The 17,981-nt window shown below is 43.3% G+C and overlaps 1 protein-coding gene across 1 annotated transcript in view; it reads left to right on the plus strand.

Annotated features, from left to right (window-relative positions):
* Positions 1-17,981, plus strand: part of NTSR2 (neurotensin receptor 2) — a 117,691-nt gene that overhangs the window by 85,105 nt on the left and 14,605 nt on the right. The gene's annotated exons all lie outside the window — the stretch shown is intronic.

Below are 17,981 nucleotides of genomic sequence, written 5' to 3' on the forward strand. Positions count from 1 at the left end.
CGTGACAGGGGTATTCTTTGATTTTTGCATTGTGAAGTTTGGATGGTGGAAGACAGTAGTTTTACCGCGTTAACTAAGCTCTGGCGCAAATTCCTTTGCAAAGTACAACTTCCCTTGCAAAGTGAACAGCCTATTAGCCTGGCGCAAATCAAACCTATAGAGCAGGGACATGCAGACTGAGGCCCTCCAGCTGTTTCAGAACTACAAGTCCCATGAGGCATAGCAAGACTCTGACAGCATGACACAAGCATGACGCCCAGAGGCAGAGGCATGATGGTCCATTGGACCCAGGCAGCAGATGAGCAGGGGGCGGCCGCATCCGCACTATGACAGTCAGCCAGTGTAGAAGAAAAAAAAATTCATTGCCACACCAACACCATTAAAGTAAATGTTGCGGCTGGCGGCCACGGCTGGGACTCAGGACTCGTCTTGGATTATTCAAATTATACTGGCGGCTGGCCGCCGTCTCTGTCTCGGCTCCTGTCACGGTCACTCACCTCCCTATGCTGCTGACTGGCCGAGGTGAGCAGCAATGCAGCTGCCGGTTGGTTTGGAGCAGTGTGGGTGGGCGGGCTGTGGGCGGGCTTGTGGGGCGGAGCCAGCGCAAGAGAGCGGCGGAGCAGCTTTCCAGGCACCAGGCAGCAGCACAAGAACCCGCTTACCAGAAGGCAAGACTTTGCTACCGGTGTGTGTGTAAAAGATAAATTAAATGAAAAAAAAACATTGACGCCAGTGCCACTAATTAATAATAACTTTAAGGCAATGAAAACGGGTGTGTAAATAAAACGAAAAGGCCGCATGTACAGTGCCTTGCGAAAGTATTTGGCCCCCTTGAACTTTGCGACCTTTTGCCACATTTCAGGCTTCAAACATAAAGATATAAAACTGTAATTTTTTGTGAAGAATTAACAACAAGTGGGACACAATCATGAAGTGGAACGAAATTTATTGGATATTTCAAACTTTTGTAACAAATAAAAGACTGAAAATTTGGGCGTGCAAAATTATTCAGCCCCCTTAAATTAATACTTTGTAGCGCCACCTTTTGCTGCGATTACCTCTGTAAGTCACTTGGGGTATGTCTCTATCAGTTTTGCACATTGAGAGACTGACATTTTTGCCCATTCCTCCTTGCAAAACAGCTCAAGCTCAGTGAGGTTGGATGGAGAGCGTTTGTGAACAGCAGTTTTCATTTCTTTCCACGGATTCTCGATTGGATTCAGGTCTAGACTTTGACTTGGCCATTCTAACACCTGGATATGTTTATTTGTGAACCATTCCATTGTAGATTTTGCTTTATGTTTTGGATCATTGTCTTGTTGGAAGACAAATCTCCGTCCCAGTCTCAGGTCTTTTGCAGACTCCATGAGGTTTTCTTCCAGAATGGTCCTGTATTTGGCTTCATCCATCTTCCCATCAATTTTAACCATCTTCCCTGTCCCTGCTGAAGAAAAGCAGGCCCAAACCATGATGCTGCCACCACCATGTTTGACAGTGAGGATGGTGTGTTCAGGGTGATGAGCTTTTACGCCAAACATAACGTTTTGCATTGTTGCCAAAAAGTTCGATTTTGGTTTCATCTGACCAGAGCACCTTCTTCCACATGTTTGGTGTGTCTCTCAGGTGGCTTGTGGCAAACTTTAAACGACACTTTTTATGGATATCTTTAGCTTTCTTCTTGCCACTCTTCCATAAAGGCCAGATTTGTGCAGTATACGACTGATTGTTGTCCTATGGACAGAGTCTCCCACCTCAGCTGTAGATCTCTGCAGTTCATCCAGAGTGATCATGGGCCTCTTGGCCGCATCTCTGATCAGTCTTCCCCTTGTATGAGCTGAAAGTTTAGAGGGACAGCCAGGTCTTCGTAGATTTGCAGTGGTCTGATACTCCTTCCATTTCAATATTATCGCTTGCACAGTGCTCCTTCAGATGTTTAAAGCTTGGGAAATCTTTTTGTATCCAAATTCGGCTTTACACTTCTCCACAACAGTATCTCGGACCTGCCTGGTGTGCTCCTTGTTCTTCATGATGCTCTCTGTGCTTTAAACGGACCTCAGAGACTATCACAGTGCAGGTGCATTTATACGGAGACTTGATTACACACAGGTGGATTCTATTTATCATCATTAGTCATTTAGGTCAACATTGGATCATTCAGAGATCCTCACTGAACTTCTGGGGAGAGTTTGCTGCACTGAAAGTAAAGGGGCTGAATAATTTTGCACGCCCAATTTTTCAGTTTTTTATTTAACAAAGTTTGAAATATCCAAAAAACTTTATTCCACTTCATGATTGTGTCCCACTTGTTGATTCTTCACAAAAAATTACAGTTTTATATCTTTATGTTTGAAGCCTGAAATGTGGCAAAAGGTCGCAAAGTTCAAGGGGGCCGAATACTTTCGCAAGGCACTGTACACACTAGCAGGCAGCAGCGCTTCAAGACCAAGTATATAAAGGTCCCACGGTCTTGGTGAGAGAAGGGGAACAGAAATGGTGGCAAAGGGGTGGCCCAGCTGTGGTGGTAAGGTAAAGGAAAAAAAAAAAAAAGAGCGGTGATATGTGCAGTGCAGCTTTGAGGGGAGCTGCAGGCTTGGTGGGCGCTAAGGGAAGAAGGGCGCAGACATGGTAGATGGTGAGGGAAGGGAGGTGCAGGCTTGGTGGGTGGTAAGTAAAGGGGGCTGCCGGCATGGTAGGTGGTGAGGGAAGGTGGAACTAGGAATGGTCTATAGTGTGGGATGAGGAGTCCAGGCATGGTGGGTGGTGATGGAAGAAGGCTGCAGCTGCCATTATGTGGGGCTGCAGGCATAATACAGAAGATGCAGTGCTGCGGTCATGGTACATGCCCACAGCACTGCATCTCCTGTAGTATGCCCGCAGCCCCACATTCTCTTGTACCATGCATGCAGCACTGCATTCTCTTGCACCATGCCCGCAGACCCGCATTCTCCTGTACCATGCCCACAGCCCCGCATTCTCCTATACCATGCCCACATCCCCGCATTCTCCTGTACCATGCCCGCAGCCTTGCATTCTCCTGTACCATGCTACAGCCCTGCATTCTCCTGTACCATGCCTAAAGCCCTGCATTCTTCTGTACCATGCCTGCAGCCCTGCATTCTCCTGTACCATGCCTACAGCCCTGCATTCTCCTGTACCATGCCTACAGCCCCGCATTCTTCTGTACCATGCCCGCAGCCCTGCATTCTCCTGTACCATGCCTACAGCCCCGCATTCTTCTGTACCATGCCCGCAGCCCCACATTCTTCTGTACCATGCCCGCAGCCCTGCATTCTCCTGTACCATGCCTACAGCCCTGCATTCTTCTGTACCATGCCCGCAGCCCTGCATTCTCCTGTACCATGCCCACAGCACTGTATCTGCATTCTCCTGTACCATGCCTACAGCACTGCATTCTTCTGTACCATGCCCGCAGCCCTGCATTCTCCTGTACCATGCCCGCAGCCCTGCAGGGCACTGTGAAACTATAGACAGTAGAAAGCCTGGTGTGCTCATCTGTCCAGTGTCTACTGCTCTGTCCTGCTCCTGCTGTCACTCCGTACACACTCACACCCCTCTGACTGCTTTCATAGTCCTATAGAATGTGGGGGCTTCTTGGAGGGAGTGATTTTTTTTTTTTTTTTGGGGGGGGGGGTAGCATTTTATTCTCGGACCCAGGCAGCACAATGTCTTGGGCCAGCCCTGATGATGGGACTTGTAGTTTTGCAACAGCTGGAGGCTTCCTGGACACTGGTGTCCTGCTCACAGGAAAAAATAAAAAATTCAGTTTACATACAGTATATGTGTTTTATTCAGGTGTTTTATTGCAGCACTGATTTTATTTATTTAAAGATAAGTATTTAAAATATAAAAATGTATTTTATACAATGGAACAGCAGAGAGCCATTGACCTCCAAGATAGCATTTTGGGGAACTTAGATAATAAGGGTTGATTTACTAAAGGCGTACAGCATGTTCACTTTGTAAAGTGAAGTTTCACTTTGCAGTGAACTGTCACTTAGGGAATGTGATGAAAAATTACTTTGCAAATATAACTTAATCACACGAAACGAAAATTGAAAAAGGAACATGATTAGATGAATAAAGCCAGCACAGATTTATCTCATATATTTTGCTAAGTGAACAGCCTACACTTCTTCAGTAAATTAACCCCACTGTGTCAGTTCAACTCAGAAGTATCCCTTGAAATGATTTTACAATGGTGGCAACTGTTGCATTTTTATGGCATTTTATGTATATTTTTGCCAAGCCTATTTTAATTAGTTATTGTTTGTATTACTGATTAATATATGCTGTACCTAGGCAGCTAGTGACCTACTTATGAAGATTACATGAATTATTAGATGTTAATGTATGAAGGCTTTACACTGTACTGTGTAACAGGAGCAGGTATACCTGGTGTGATATAATTATCAATATGTCAGGATTTTCTGCTGCCAGGAAAAATAGTTCAAAGATGAGAGAGAAATTACTGGCTGCTGGGACTTGCATATAGGTACATAGTAAGTCTGGTTGAAAAAAGACACAAATCCATCAAGTTCAACCCACAGAGAAAAAAAAAACACAAACGCACACAAATCTAAAACCTCCATAAAATATCTGCATGATCCAATTTACTCAATCAGGGGAAAAATATTCTTTCCTGATCCCTCAAGAGGCAATCTGATATTGGCTGAACCAATTTTACCTCTAAATATAGTAATAATTTTGTGCAGGAAAGAACCCAGGTCTTTTTTAACCACTTTACCACCGGAGGATTTTCCTGCTTTACGTCCAGGCCACTTTTTGCGATTCGGCACTGCGTGATTTTAACTGACAATTGCGCGGTCAATGAATGATGTACCCAAACAAAATTTTCGTCCTTTTTTTCCCACAAACAGAGCTTTCTTTTGGTGGTATTTGATCACCTCTGCGCTTTTCATTTTTTGCGATATTAATAAAAAAAGAGCGAAAATTTTGCGAAAAAATTGACATTTTCTACTTTGACAGTTAAAAAATATCCAATATTTGTCATATATTCAATGTTTGTCATATATTTAGGTCAAAATGTATTTAGCTACGTGTCTTTGACAAAAAAATCCTCAATGAGCGTATTTCTAACCGCTTTAAGACCGGAAGATTTTACCCCATTCCTGACCAGGCTATATTTTGCAATTCGGCACTGCATTAACTTAACGGACAATTGCGCGGTCGTGCGATGCTGTACTCAAATTAAATTTATGTCCTTTTTTTCCCCACAAATAGAGCTTTCGTTTGGTGGTATTTGATCACCTGTGCGATTTTTAATTTTTGAAAAAAAGAGCGACAATTTTGAAAAAAAAAACTTTTTTAACTTTATTGGTGATCAAGGGGTTAAATGAATGCCTCATGCTTACTGACGTGTGTGGGGGGAGGGGATTGTGTGACACAGACACAGATCGCAGGTTCAGCTATGCTGAATCCTGTAATCTGTGACTGTCTGTCACAGAGGAGATTTTCCCGCTTTGTTTACACAAGCGGGCGGATTTCCACACTCGATCCCAGAAGATCGAGGAAGAGCGGCGGTGATCACCGCCTCTCCTCCCCTGGCCCGACTCCCGCTGTGTCTGAATACAGCGGGAGCGAGCCTCCTGGCGCTGAGAGGGGGCGTTGTCCAGCGACGTAGATCTACGTCGCTGGACGATAACGAGCCACTTTGCCGAAGTATCAGCTCAGTGAGCGGTCGGCAAAGCCGGAATCAGCTCTGGATTCCACATTTTCACAGCTCTTACTGTGAAGAAGTTTTTCTGTATTTGGAGGTTAAATCTTTTTTCCTCCAGAAGTAAAGAGTGCCCCCTTGTCCTCTATGATGACCTTAACTTGAATACCTCAACACTAAGTTCACTATATGGACCACTTATGTATTTATACATGTTGATCATATCCCCCCTTAATCTCCTCTTCGCAAGAGATAATAAATTCAGCTCCACTAATCTTTCCTCATAGCTGAGCCCCTCCATGCCTCTTATCAATTTTGTTGCCCTTCTCTGCACTTTCTCCAGTTCCCTGATATCCTTTTTGTGAACTGGTGCCCAAAGCTGAACTGCATATTCCAGACGAGGTGTTACTAATGATTTGTACAGGACAAAATTATATCTCTCTCTTTGGAGGCCAGACCTTTTTTTTAATACAAGAGAGGATTTTGCTTGCTTTAGAAACTGCAGCTTGGCATTGCATGCTATTATTAAGCTTATGATCTACCAGAATACCCAGATCCTTCTCCGCTATGGATTCCCCCAGATGTACTCCTCCAAGTATGTATGATGCATGTATATTCTTAGCCCCCAAGTGCTTAATGCATTCTATGATAAAAAGCCTTCTGTGTGCAGCAGCTCCCCTCAGCCCCCCTAGTACTTAACTGAGCCCATCTTGATCCAGTGATATTGCAGGGGTGTCTCGGCTGCCCAAGACTCTCCCTCCTCATTGGCTGATGTGGCAGCTTGGCGCCATTGGCTCCCACTGCTGTCAATCAAAGTCAGTGAGCCAATGAGGAGAGAGAGGGGGTGGGCTGGGCCTCGGCTCTGTGTCTGAATAGACACAGGGAGCTGCAGCTCAGCTCAGGTGCCTCCATAGCAGATGCTTGCTGTGGGAGCACTCAACAGGAGGGAGGGGCCAGGTGAGCCGAAGAGGGACCCAAGAAGAGGAGGATCTGAACTGCTCTGTGCAAAACCAATGCACAGAGGAGGTAAGTATAACATGTTTGTTATTTTTACAAAAAAAAAAAAAAATGGGACTTTAGTATCACTTTAAATGTCTTTTTGCAGTAATTGGAGTAACAGATGTATATAAACATCTGTGAAAGGTGGACTTTAAGAGCACATTCATGAGACAGATGATAAACACAAAAGTAAAAAGAACCACATTTAATGAATTATATGATAAAAACAATACAATTAAAATAGAAAAAGACTGACCCAACATCAGGGGATTCATCCTAATCATGAAAACCGAGGCACACATCCAAAATGTATAGTACAAGTCACATATGTAATGATGGAATCAGATACATATCCAAGTTACGTAGATGAAAAAGTACGTCTGTATCAAGGGTCGACACGTTTCGCAGTATGCTTCATCAAGACCTTGTAGATACACAGGTACAAGTGCCCTTAAAGTAAACAAAATCAATATTCGTAAATCATAATAATACCAAAGTGTATTTACAACTATTACATATTATCATACATATAGAGTATGCTTACTGGTGGACGACTTTTTCCAAAACACTCAAACAGTTTCCTAGCTTGGGGCGGACAAGGGGCACTATAGGACAAGGGGGCAAGTCAAGATCTACATAAGTAAAAATTAATGTGTTTAAATATAATGTGTATAGTAGAAAAATATCATAATCAATCCTATCTAGACAAAGTACAACTAATTAGACAAGTAATGGTATAAAAAACATATAAATAATATTCACCCTATATCACTGTCAGGTGGATGTATCCTCTCAAAGTTTAACAAGAGCGATCGTCCTGGACAATAAACATAGCTGATGGGCAGAATGCCCCATATTCTGGCAAAATCAAATATCTAGCTAGAGCCTCCTGGGTAATAAAATAGCAACAATTGGAATAACAGCTCACAATTGTATATAATATAACTTGTTTCACCCCATCAAAGCAAAAGAAGCCTACCTGAAAGATGAAAAATATCCTTGAATGGTATAACCACAGGAGGGCCAAATCAACAGGAGAACCGCATTATACACAGCCAAGAACATAGGAACTTGCTTGCACCAAATATGAGGAACAAGGGACACCCAAGCATCTCAAAATAGCAATCCCATGGAATAAATTTAGATGTTGCAGGTGTAATGGTATTAGGGTGTCCTAGACCTAGGATACAGCAGCAAAATACCACTAAAATGACACCAGGATAAATTAGAGAAGTAAATAAAGAGGACAGTGGATACATAACATACCTGACAAGTGAAAACATCACATATTGTGCCGCCCTGGGAGTGAAGCTCCCTGTGAAAAAGACAACAAAAAGAAAAGGGGCGCACCAACCTAGTGCATTACCACTAAAATTATTTATTTAAAATATTAAAAAGTATACATTATACTCACAAAGCAGGTGTGAATGTACACACATCAACATAATGTACATAAAATCTCCAAGGTGGCCAAGGTCCCACACGATGCTGGATGGCATGCAGTGTGCCACATGGGGCTGCTATGGCTGGGCTGACGTGTTTCAGAAGCAACCTTTTTGGCTCTGAGGAAGGGGGCTTACCCCTGAAACGCGTCAGCCCAGCCATAGGAGCCCCATGCGGCACACTGCATGCCATCCAGCATCGTGTGGGACCTTGAGATTTTATGTAAATTATGTTTATGTATGTACATTCACACCTGCTTTGTGAGTATAATGTATACTTTTTAATATTTTAATAAATGTTTTTAGTGGTAATGCACTAGGTCGGTGCACCCCTTTTCTTTTTGTTGTCTTTTCCCAGTTGGTTCTGGATACCCTTGATCCTGAGGGGGCAGCAAGACCATAGGCTTTTATCCACCCAAGTCTGAAGTATCTCCCTTCCCTCCGTCATATTTCACTCGAGCGCAGGAGAATTGTTCTACTACTAGTGAAGCTCCCTGTACCTGGTCCTTTGATACCCCCACCGGGCCAAACAAAGCATCGCCGACGACGCAAGGGAATGGCGACGGCTGATGATGTCAGCCGCCACGCGTCGCATAAAGTATCACGCAGTGTGCGTTCCAAAGGGACGACGCAAAGAACCACAAGGGATGCACCGGCCCCAGGGAGGTGGCAGTATGTAAAACATAGTTCAGGGTCCCCACACTTGAGGACCTATAACTGTGGTAATGGCCACCTAGAGTCCTTCAGAAGAAGGAGAATTATTTTTTCTTTAACTAAAATCTTTTAAAAGTCTACACTATGCTGTTTTTCTGGTAAGAAATTCATTGAGCATCTTGACCTTTTTTTTCTAGAGAAACTCCTACAAGACTCTGTAGACTGGAACTGAAAATGAGAGAATAATACCAAGTGAATTCATTCTCCTAGGATTGTGAGGGCACAGATGAGCTAGAATGCCAGAAAATACATAATTATCTTCTGTGCGGAGAATAGAAAATTCTTAGAAATATATAGAAGAGGCTGGCTTTCATAGCATGGGTACGTTCTAATAACATACAAAGACTGCGTATCTTTGGCCTGCACATAAATTACTGTTATTATTATACAGGATTTATATAGTTAAAAAAAAAAACAATACTCCAGTGCTGCCACAAAAATAAATACCAGAAATCTAATAATCAGTGTGTAAAAAAACACCTCAACTGTTGCTGACACCCGCGAATGCTCCCAGATCACAAAAATTAAAATAAAATAAACTACAGCCACTCTGCTAAAAAATGTATCTTACAATAAAATATGTGAATAAAATATAGTATTAATAACATTAGATTTTTAGGGTGAATATACCCAATATGAAACAAAAAGTTTAAATCAATTTTTGCATACGTGCATCAATAATGATCACATGTATGTGTGCAAATCTACAGTCCACAATAAGTATTCTTTCATGACTGCACAAAACAGTCTCTATAATGAATCCCAACTATAATAAACTTGTGACACCATGACAGCGCTGCACAGCAAATGTTGATCAGCGCTCCACCTGCAAATTATGGCCTCACCTTGGACCACAGACCCATAAAGCAATATAGGTCAAATGCATAATCCCCTTACTTCTGCTGTTCTAAAGAAACAGGATATCTTCCAATCCTATGACACTTCAGCAGATGGGTATATTCCCTTTTCAGAGACAGACTTGATCACTACAAAGTGCCTAAACAGATGAACGGACCACCAAAGCGTAATACACTCATAAAACCAATTTATTAAAAGTATGCACAACTCCATATAATACAAGATAAAAAAAATGCATATAGGAAATACTTAGAGATATTGAAACTCATGCCTGCACACCACCTCCGGCAAGCACAATGATGTCACCTGTCTCCGCCCGACGGGTTGCATCATCAATCACATAACTTCATGAGGGGGCTCTGAGTATTACTTTTAATAAATTGGTTTTATGTTATGAGTATACTGTGCTGTGGTGGTCCTTTTATCTGTTTGAACACTTTGTAATTATCAAGTCTGCAGAAGTGTCATAAGAGTGGAAGATATACTGTTTCCGTAGAACCCCAGAAGTAAGGGTATTGCGCATTTGACCCATATTGCTTTATTGATTTCCGTCATGTCCCATCCAACCGTGTGTCTCCTGTGTGTGTCCCAAAACACGGCGGGACCATTCAGAAAGTGTAGCGTGACTAGCGCATGTGTAGTAGGAAACTGGCTGTGAAGCCTGAAGGCTTTACTGCTGGTTTCCCTTGCAATGGCGGGGCCTGCACCCAAAGCCGATGGACGAATCGGTTTTGGGGTGCCGACGTCGCGGGATCCCTCAATGTCAAAGGACCCCCCTTTAACCCTCCTAGCGGTATCCCCGAGCGTGACTCGGGGTGGATTTTCTATGCTAGGATCGGTATCCCCGAGTCATGCTCGGGGTGGATGGGCAGAGAGCGCAGCGGTCTCTTACCTTCTCCTGGCGATCCAGCGATGATCTCCCATTGCTGAGATCGCCAACCGTCTGAGATCCCTGCCGCTCGTCCGTCCTCCGTCGGTGTGATGACTTCCTAGTTCCGTTCCCTGCAGCAGCAATGCTGCATGGGAGCGGAACTAGGGAGGGAAATTCAAACATTGAACGTTGCACAAAACACAAACACACACATAACATTTATATTATATATATATATATATATACATATATATATATACAGTGGGTACGGAAAGTATTCAGACCCCCTTAAATTTTTCACTCTTTGTTATATTGCAGCCATTTGCTAAAATCATTTAAGTTCATTCTTCTTCCTCATGAATGTACACATAGCACCCCATACTGACAGAAAAACACAGAATTGTTGACATTGTTGCAGATTTATTAAAAAAGAAAAACTGAAATATCACATGGTCCTAAGTATTCAGACCCTTTGCTGTGACACTCATATATTTAACTCAGGTGCTTTCCATTTCTTCTGATCATCCTTGAGATGGTTCTACACCTTCATTTGAGTCCAGCTGTGTTTGATTATACTGATTGGACTTGATTAGGAAAGCCACACACCTGTCTATATAAGACCTTCCAGATCACAATGCATGTCAGAGCAAATGAGAATCATGAGGTCAAAGGAACTGCCTGAAGAGCTCAGAGACAGAATTGTGGCAAGGCACAGATCTGGCCATGGTTACAAAAAGATTTCTGCTGCACTTAAGGTTCCTAAGAGCACAGTGGCCTCCATAATCCTCAAATGGAAGACGTTTGGGACGACCAGAACCCTTCCTAGAGCTGGCCGTCCGGCCAAACTGAGCTATCAGGGGAGAAGAGCCTTGGTGAGAGAGGTAAAGAAGAACCCAAAGATCACTGTGGCTGAGCTCCAGAGATGCAGTCAGGAGATGGGAAAAAGTTGTAGAAAGTCAACCATCACTACAGCCCTCCACCAGTCGGGGCTTTATGGCAGAGTGGCCCGACAGAAGCCTCTCCTCAGTGTAAGACACATGAAAGCCTGCATGGAGTTTGCTAAAAAACACCTGAAGGACTCCAAGATGGTGAGAAATAAGATTCTCTGGTCTTATGAGACCAAAATAGAACTTTTTGGCCTTAATTCTAAGCGGTATGTGTGGAGAAAACCAGGCACTGCTCATCACCTGTCCAATACAGTCCCAACAGTGAAGCATGGTGGTGGCAGCATCATGCTGTGGGGGTGTTTTTCAGCTGCAGGGACAGGACGACTGGTTGCAATCGAGGGAAAGATGAATGCGGCCAAGTACAGGGATATCCTGGACAAAAACCTTCTCCAGAGTGCTCTGGACCTCAGACTGGGCCGAAGGTTTACCTTCCAACAAGACAATGACCCTAAGCACACAGCTAAAATAACGAAGGAGTGGCTTCACAACAACTCCGTGACTGTTCTTGAATGGCCCAGCCAGAGCCCTGACTTAAACCCAATTGAGCATCTCTGGAGAGACCTAAAAATGGCTGTCCACCAACGTTTACCATCCAACCTGACAGAACTGGAGAGGATCTGCAAGGAGGAATGGCAGAGGATCCCCAAATCCAGGTGTGAAAGACTTGTTGCATCTTTCCCAAAAAGACTCCTGGCTGTATTAGATCAAAAGGGGGCTTCTACTAAATACTGAGCAAAGGGTCTGAATACTTAGGACCATGTGATATTTCAGTTTTTCTTTTTTAACATATCTGCAACAATGTCAACAATTCTGTGTTTTTCTGTCAGTATGGGGTGCTATGTGTACATTCATGAGGAAGAAGAATGAACTTAAATGATTTTAGCAAATGGCTGCAATATAACAAAGAGTGAAAAATTTAAGGGGGTCTGAATACTTTCCGTACCCACTGTATATATATATATACATATATATATATATATATATATATGTATATATATATATATATATATATATATGTGTGTGTGTGTGTATATATATATATTAAGAGAAAACTAATATACAGTCAGATCAAAGAACTACTAAACCAAGCCCACATCCTGGTTAATGAAAATAGGAAAAAAGGGTATTGGATGGGATTGTGGTATATCCACAGGGTGGGGACCAAGGGGGACCCAGTGGAATGCCCATATTGAAAAGCAGACTTTGTAGGGCTGGTATAGTAATTGGTGAGCAAACAAAGAAATAAAAAATATAAATTTATTGAAAATTGTTAAAAACAGAGAACAACATGAATATATCACATGTGGTAGCTAGCAACATAGTTTAAACATGGAGACATTTGATAAGTCCATAGACAACTCAACCATGTTGAAACATTGAAGGTTGTTTCTTTGTGGTGGTTCGACGCGTTTCGCCGGAACAAAGTAATCGGCTTCTTCAGGAACCAGTTATTAGCGGCTAAAAAAGCCTTTAACATTGAACATGTACAAAAAGGAGAAGAAAAAACAGACAATCATAAGTAACCTTCATATTGTACCATTAGACATGGGTAGTACATAGCATATAAATACCCTATTGAATAGGGTTCAAAACGATTATACATTACTAGTCAACTTGCTCACCTAGTTCACAGTTGGGGTTAACATGGATAGGATTCAAGATATCCGTGATCATCCAGTGAGGCCAGGATGCAGGTAACCCTCTCCGATAAATCCTCAAATGGGGGTCCAAAGAACCCTTTCATGAGGAGAGGTGGACCGAACCTCTTCCATTTTTCCCCAAGGGATGGATACATCCGATAAAGAGTGCCAACGAGTAACCTCTATGTTGTCACCATGGGGTACTCAACAACGATAAGATGGTGAAGGCAGGGGATTGATAAAGTAAAGCCCAAAACAACTCTGTAGTATTCCATGACAAGGGAAGAGAAAACACAAAGGGGAGGGCAAAAGAGAAAAATAAATGGTTATAACCCACCAAACAAATAACAATCCGCTTGGAGGTTAAATATGTAAGCCCATAGATGAGGGCTCCATTGGTATGAAAAGGCTCACCTTGCCAGGGAAATAGCTCTATGTAGAGGTCTGGACGCCGATGCCCGCGGTGCTAGTTACCGCTGCCATCGGCGTCTCTGCCTCGTGGGCTTATAAGCAGGAAGAGGTCCCGTCGGAAGTGCGACGCCAGAAGCGTCCCGACGTCACTTTCGGCGCGGGCGCAGTGCAAGTGCGCCACTTCCGGCGTGGCTGAAGATGGTAATGCAGCCATCGGCTATGGCGCAACTGAATCCCATTGCTGGGAGAGGACCGGATGTCTACAAGAGACATCCTTCCTCTGCTTTGCGCCCGAATCCACCTGAAGTGGAAAGGGAAAACACATCCACACTGGCTCAGACCGGATATATCGGCACCTCCCGATCCTATCAAGAAAACAAAGATAAATGATGTGGTGATTGATACAAAAATACTTTGGAGGTCCCAAAATAAGAAAAACAAAAAAGGGGGCATATATATATATATGAGACCGACATGCTTACATATTGGTGTAAAGATGAGACCCACCTCCAAATAATATAGGTGGTCGTTAATGCTTTGCCAAAATTTCCTTTTGGTTTTGCCTATATAAAAGGCACCACATTTACATGTGGCTAAATAGACTACCCCTTCAGTCTGACAGGTGGCTGAGAATCTCGGCCTCAACATTCCTCCTCGTGGCAAGGGGAGGGTAGTACCCTCCCTTACCCATGGGCATTGGTCACATGCCCCACATCTGTGGGTCCCTAATAGTCCCTCAGATCCCACAGAGGTAGAGGACTGAAAATGGCTATGCACCAATGAGTCGCCCAGAGATCTAGCCTTCCTAAACACTAATTCTGGCGTCGATCGAACATATCTAGAGATTGTTGGATCTTCCGTCAAGAAGTGCCAATTTTTGGCCAGTATAGAGCGGATCTCTTGATGATGGGCACTGAAGGTAGTGATCATTTTTGTCGTGGGGGGGGAATCCTGTTTTTTGGGGGGGTAGATCAAATCCTCCCTTTTCTGAGATTTAGCCTTTTGATAGGCATTCTTTAGGACCCTATTGCTGTATCCCCTTAGTTTTAATCTCTGTTGGAGGGCTCTTGCTTCCCTCTCAAAGTCCTCGTCCCTTCCGCAGTTGCGGCGTATCCTAAGATACTGGCAGTAAGGAATATTACGTACCAGCGGTCTTGGATGACCACTCTGGTAGTGGAGAATGGTGTTACCAGCTGTACCTTGCGGTACAGAGAAGTGAATAAAGTACCATCAGGAGACATGTGTATGTAGGTGTCTAGAAAGGAAATCACCAAATTACTGCACTGCATTGTGAATTTCAAGTTATATTGATTGATCGATAAATATTGCATAAATTCCGTCAACTGTTCATGAGATCCCGTCCACACCACCAGGACGTCATCAATATAACTTTTCCAGATGAGGACATGTTCAAAAAGGGGTGACGCCTTCTCATCAGAGAACAGGACGCGCTCCCATCCCCCCAGGTACAGGTTGGCATACGATGGGGCACAAGCTGTCCCCATCGCTACCCCCTGTACCTGGAGGTATGTGTCGTCATTAAAGGAAAAAATATTGGAATTCAAGATAAATTCCAGGAGTCGAAGAACAAAGTCAGTACGAACCCAATTGGAGCGCTCCTGTTCCCGGAGGAATGAAGACGCCACCCTTAGACCTTTAGTATGAGGAATTGAAGAATAAAGTGCTTCAATATCAATCGCTACTAATAGCGACTGAGTAGGCACAACAAGTCCCTCAATAGTCTTAAGTAGTTCCACCGTATCTTTAAGATAGGATGGTAAACTAGCTACTAATGGGCGTAGATGGCTGTCAATGTATCGACTCGCCATTTCTGATACACTTCCTATGCCAGATATAATTGGACGTCCTGGTGGTGGGACGGTTTTTTTATGGATCTTAGGTATAGAATAAAATGTTGGCGTGATTGGCCACTTGACCCAAAGATATTCAAATAGTTCTTTATCAATCACGTTCTCCTGAACAGCATTGGAAATAAGTGTATAGAATTCTGCATTTTTTGTGGTGATCAGTGTCTCAGGCACCCTACAATACCATTCCTCATTAGAGAGAATGATTATACACATGTCAATATATTGATTGCGATCCATGACGACCACATTGCCCCCTTTGTCAGAGGGTTTGATGACAATGTGGTCGTCATGGATCAAGCGATCAAGAGCCTGCCTCTGCGGAAGGGACAAATTGGACTTATAAGAAGAGGAGGCAGCGAGATTTTCAAAATCTCTGGCTGTTTGTTTCAAAAAGGCCCACACTGCGGGGCATGTTTGTAGCCGGGGGAAGTTGGTAGATTTAGTTTTGAATTGGGGTTCAGGGGAGGGCCTCGACTCGTCGTCAGAGGAGGATTCTGAGCCGGAATTATCAACCGGTCCACCACTTTCGTCTAGAAGCTGAATGAGTATTTTTAACATTTTGAAATCGTTAATTTTAAAGCCTTTGTAAGGGTCCTCACATTTACCATCAATACTGCACTTATTTTTATTTTTGTCAATCAAGTACTTGAACGTAAGATTCCTCGCAAAGAGGTGGAGGTCCTTTGTGACTTCAAATTTATTTACCCTTTCTAGAGGGCAGAAACCCAAACCTAGCTTTAAAATATTTAGTTCATCGGTAGATAATTGTCGCAATGACAAATTTACTACATCTAATCCGAATGGGGGAGTGTCGGTTTCACCATGTAGATGTCCATGGTCCCTGTTCTCCTCTCTCCCAACACCTGCTGACCCTGTTGGGCCAACGGTGTTGGGATTGATCCCAAAGGGGGCTCACTAGGTAAATTTAGTTGTTTGGTTTTAGGCTTGGTTCCTGTATTAAGGGGGGGCTGAGAAGAATCAAGGTTCAAATTGAACATTGAGCATTGATTCTGCTCAGTTCTGGGTAAATGGGAATTGTGTTGGCCCCTATCTGTACTAGGCAGCTGTTTAGGTGTTGTTTCGTGAGGTGATACTGACCTTTTTTGGGCCTTTTCCTGTTGAAAATCCATACGGTTTAAACCACCCCTCAGAGATGGTCTGCCCCGTCTTGCTTTCCCTCTTTGAGCTTGATTTTTGCTCTTATAAGAGGAAGCTGAGGATGACAAGGATGTCCAGATAGGGGGCAACACAATTCCCATTTACCCAGAACTGAGCACAATCAATGCTCAATGTTCAATTTGAACCTTGATTCTTCTCAGCCCCCCCTTTATACAGGAACCAAGCCTAAAACCAAACAACTAAATTTACCTAGTGAGTCCCCTTTGGGATCAATCCCAACACCGTTGGCCCAACAGGGTCAGCAGGTGTTGGGAGAGAGGAGAACAGGGACCATGGACATCTACATGGTGAAACCGACACTCCCCCATTCGGATTAGATGTAGTAAATTTGTCATCGCGACAATTATCTACCGATGAACTAAATATTTTAAAGCTAGGTTTGGGTTTCTGCCCTCTAGAAAGGGTAAATAAATTTGAAGTCACAAAGGACCTCCACCTCTTTGCGAGGAATCTTACGTTCAAGTACTTGTTTGACAAAAATAAAAATAAGTGCAGTATTGATGGTAAATGTGAGGACCCTTACAAAGGCTTTAAAATTAACGATTTCAAAATGTTAAAAATACTCATTCAGCTTCTAGACGAAAGTGGTGGACCGGTTGATAATTCCGGCTCAGAATCCTCCTCTGACGACGAGTCGGGGCCCTCCCCTGAACCCCAATTCAAAGCTAAATCTACCAACTTCCCCCAGCTACAAACATGCCCCGCAGTGTGGGCCTTTTTGAAACAAACAGCCAGAGATTTTGAAAATCTCGCTGCCTCCTCTTCTTATAAGTCCAATTTGTCCCTTCCGCAGAGGCAGGCTCTTGATCGCTTGATCCATGACGACCACATTGTCATCAAACCCTCTGACAAAGGGGGCAATGTGGTCGTCATGGATCGCGATCAATATATTGACATGTGTATAACCATTCTCTCTAATGAGGAATGGTATTGTAGGGTGCCTGAGACACTGATCACCACAAAAAATGCCGAATTCTATACACTTATTTCCAATGCTGTTCAGGAGAACGTGATTGATAAAGAACTATTTAAATATCTTTGGGTCAAGTGGCCAATCACGCCAACATTTTGTTCTATACCTAAGATCCATAAAAAAACCGTCCCACCACCAGGACGTCCAATTATATCTGGCATAGGAAGTGTATCAGAAATGGCGAGTCGATACATTGACAGCCATCTACGCCCATTAGTAGCTAGTTTACCATCCTATCTTAAAGATACGGTGGAACTACTTAAGACTATTGAGGGACTTGTTGTGCCTACTCAGTCGCTATTAGTAGCGATTGATATTGAAGCACTTTATTCTTCAATTCCTCATACTAAAGGTCTAAGGGTGGCGTCTTCATTCCTCCGG

This window comes from Pelophylax lessonae, assembly GCF_965119305.1.
Source record: "Pelophylax lessonae genome assembly, chromosome: 3".
NCBI classification, from domain to species: Eukaryota; Metazoa; Chordata; class Amphibia; order Anura; family Ranidae; genus Pelophylax; species Pelophylax lessonae.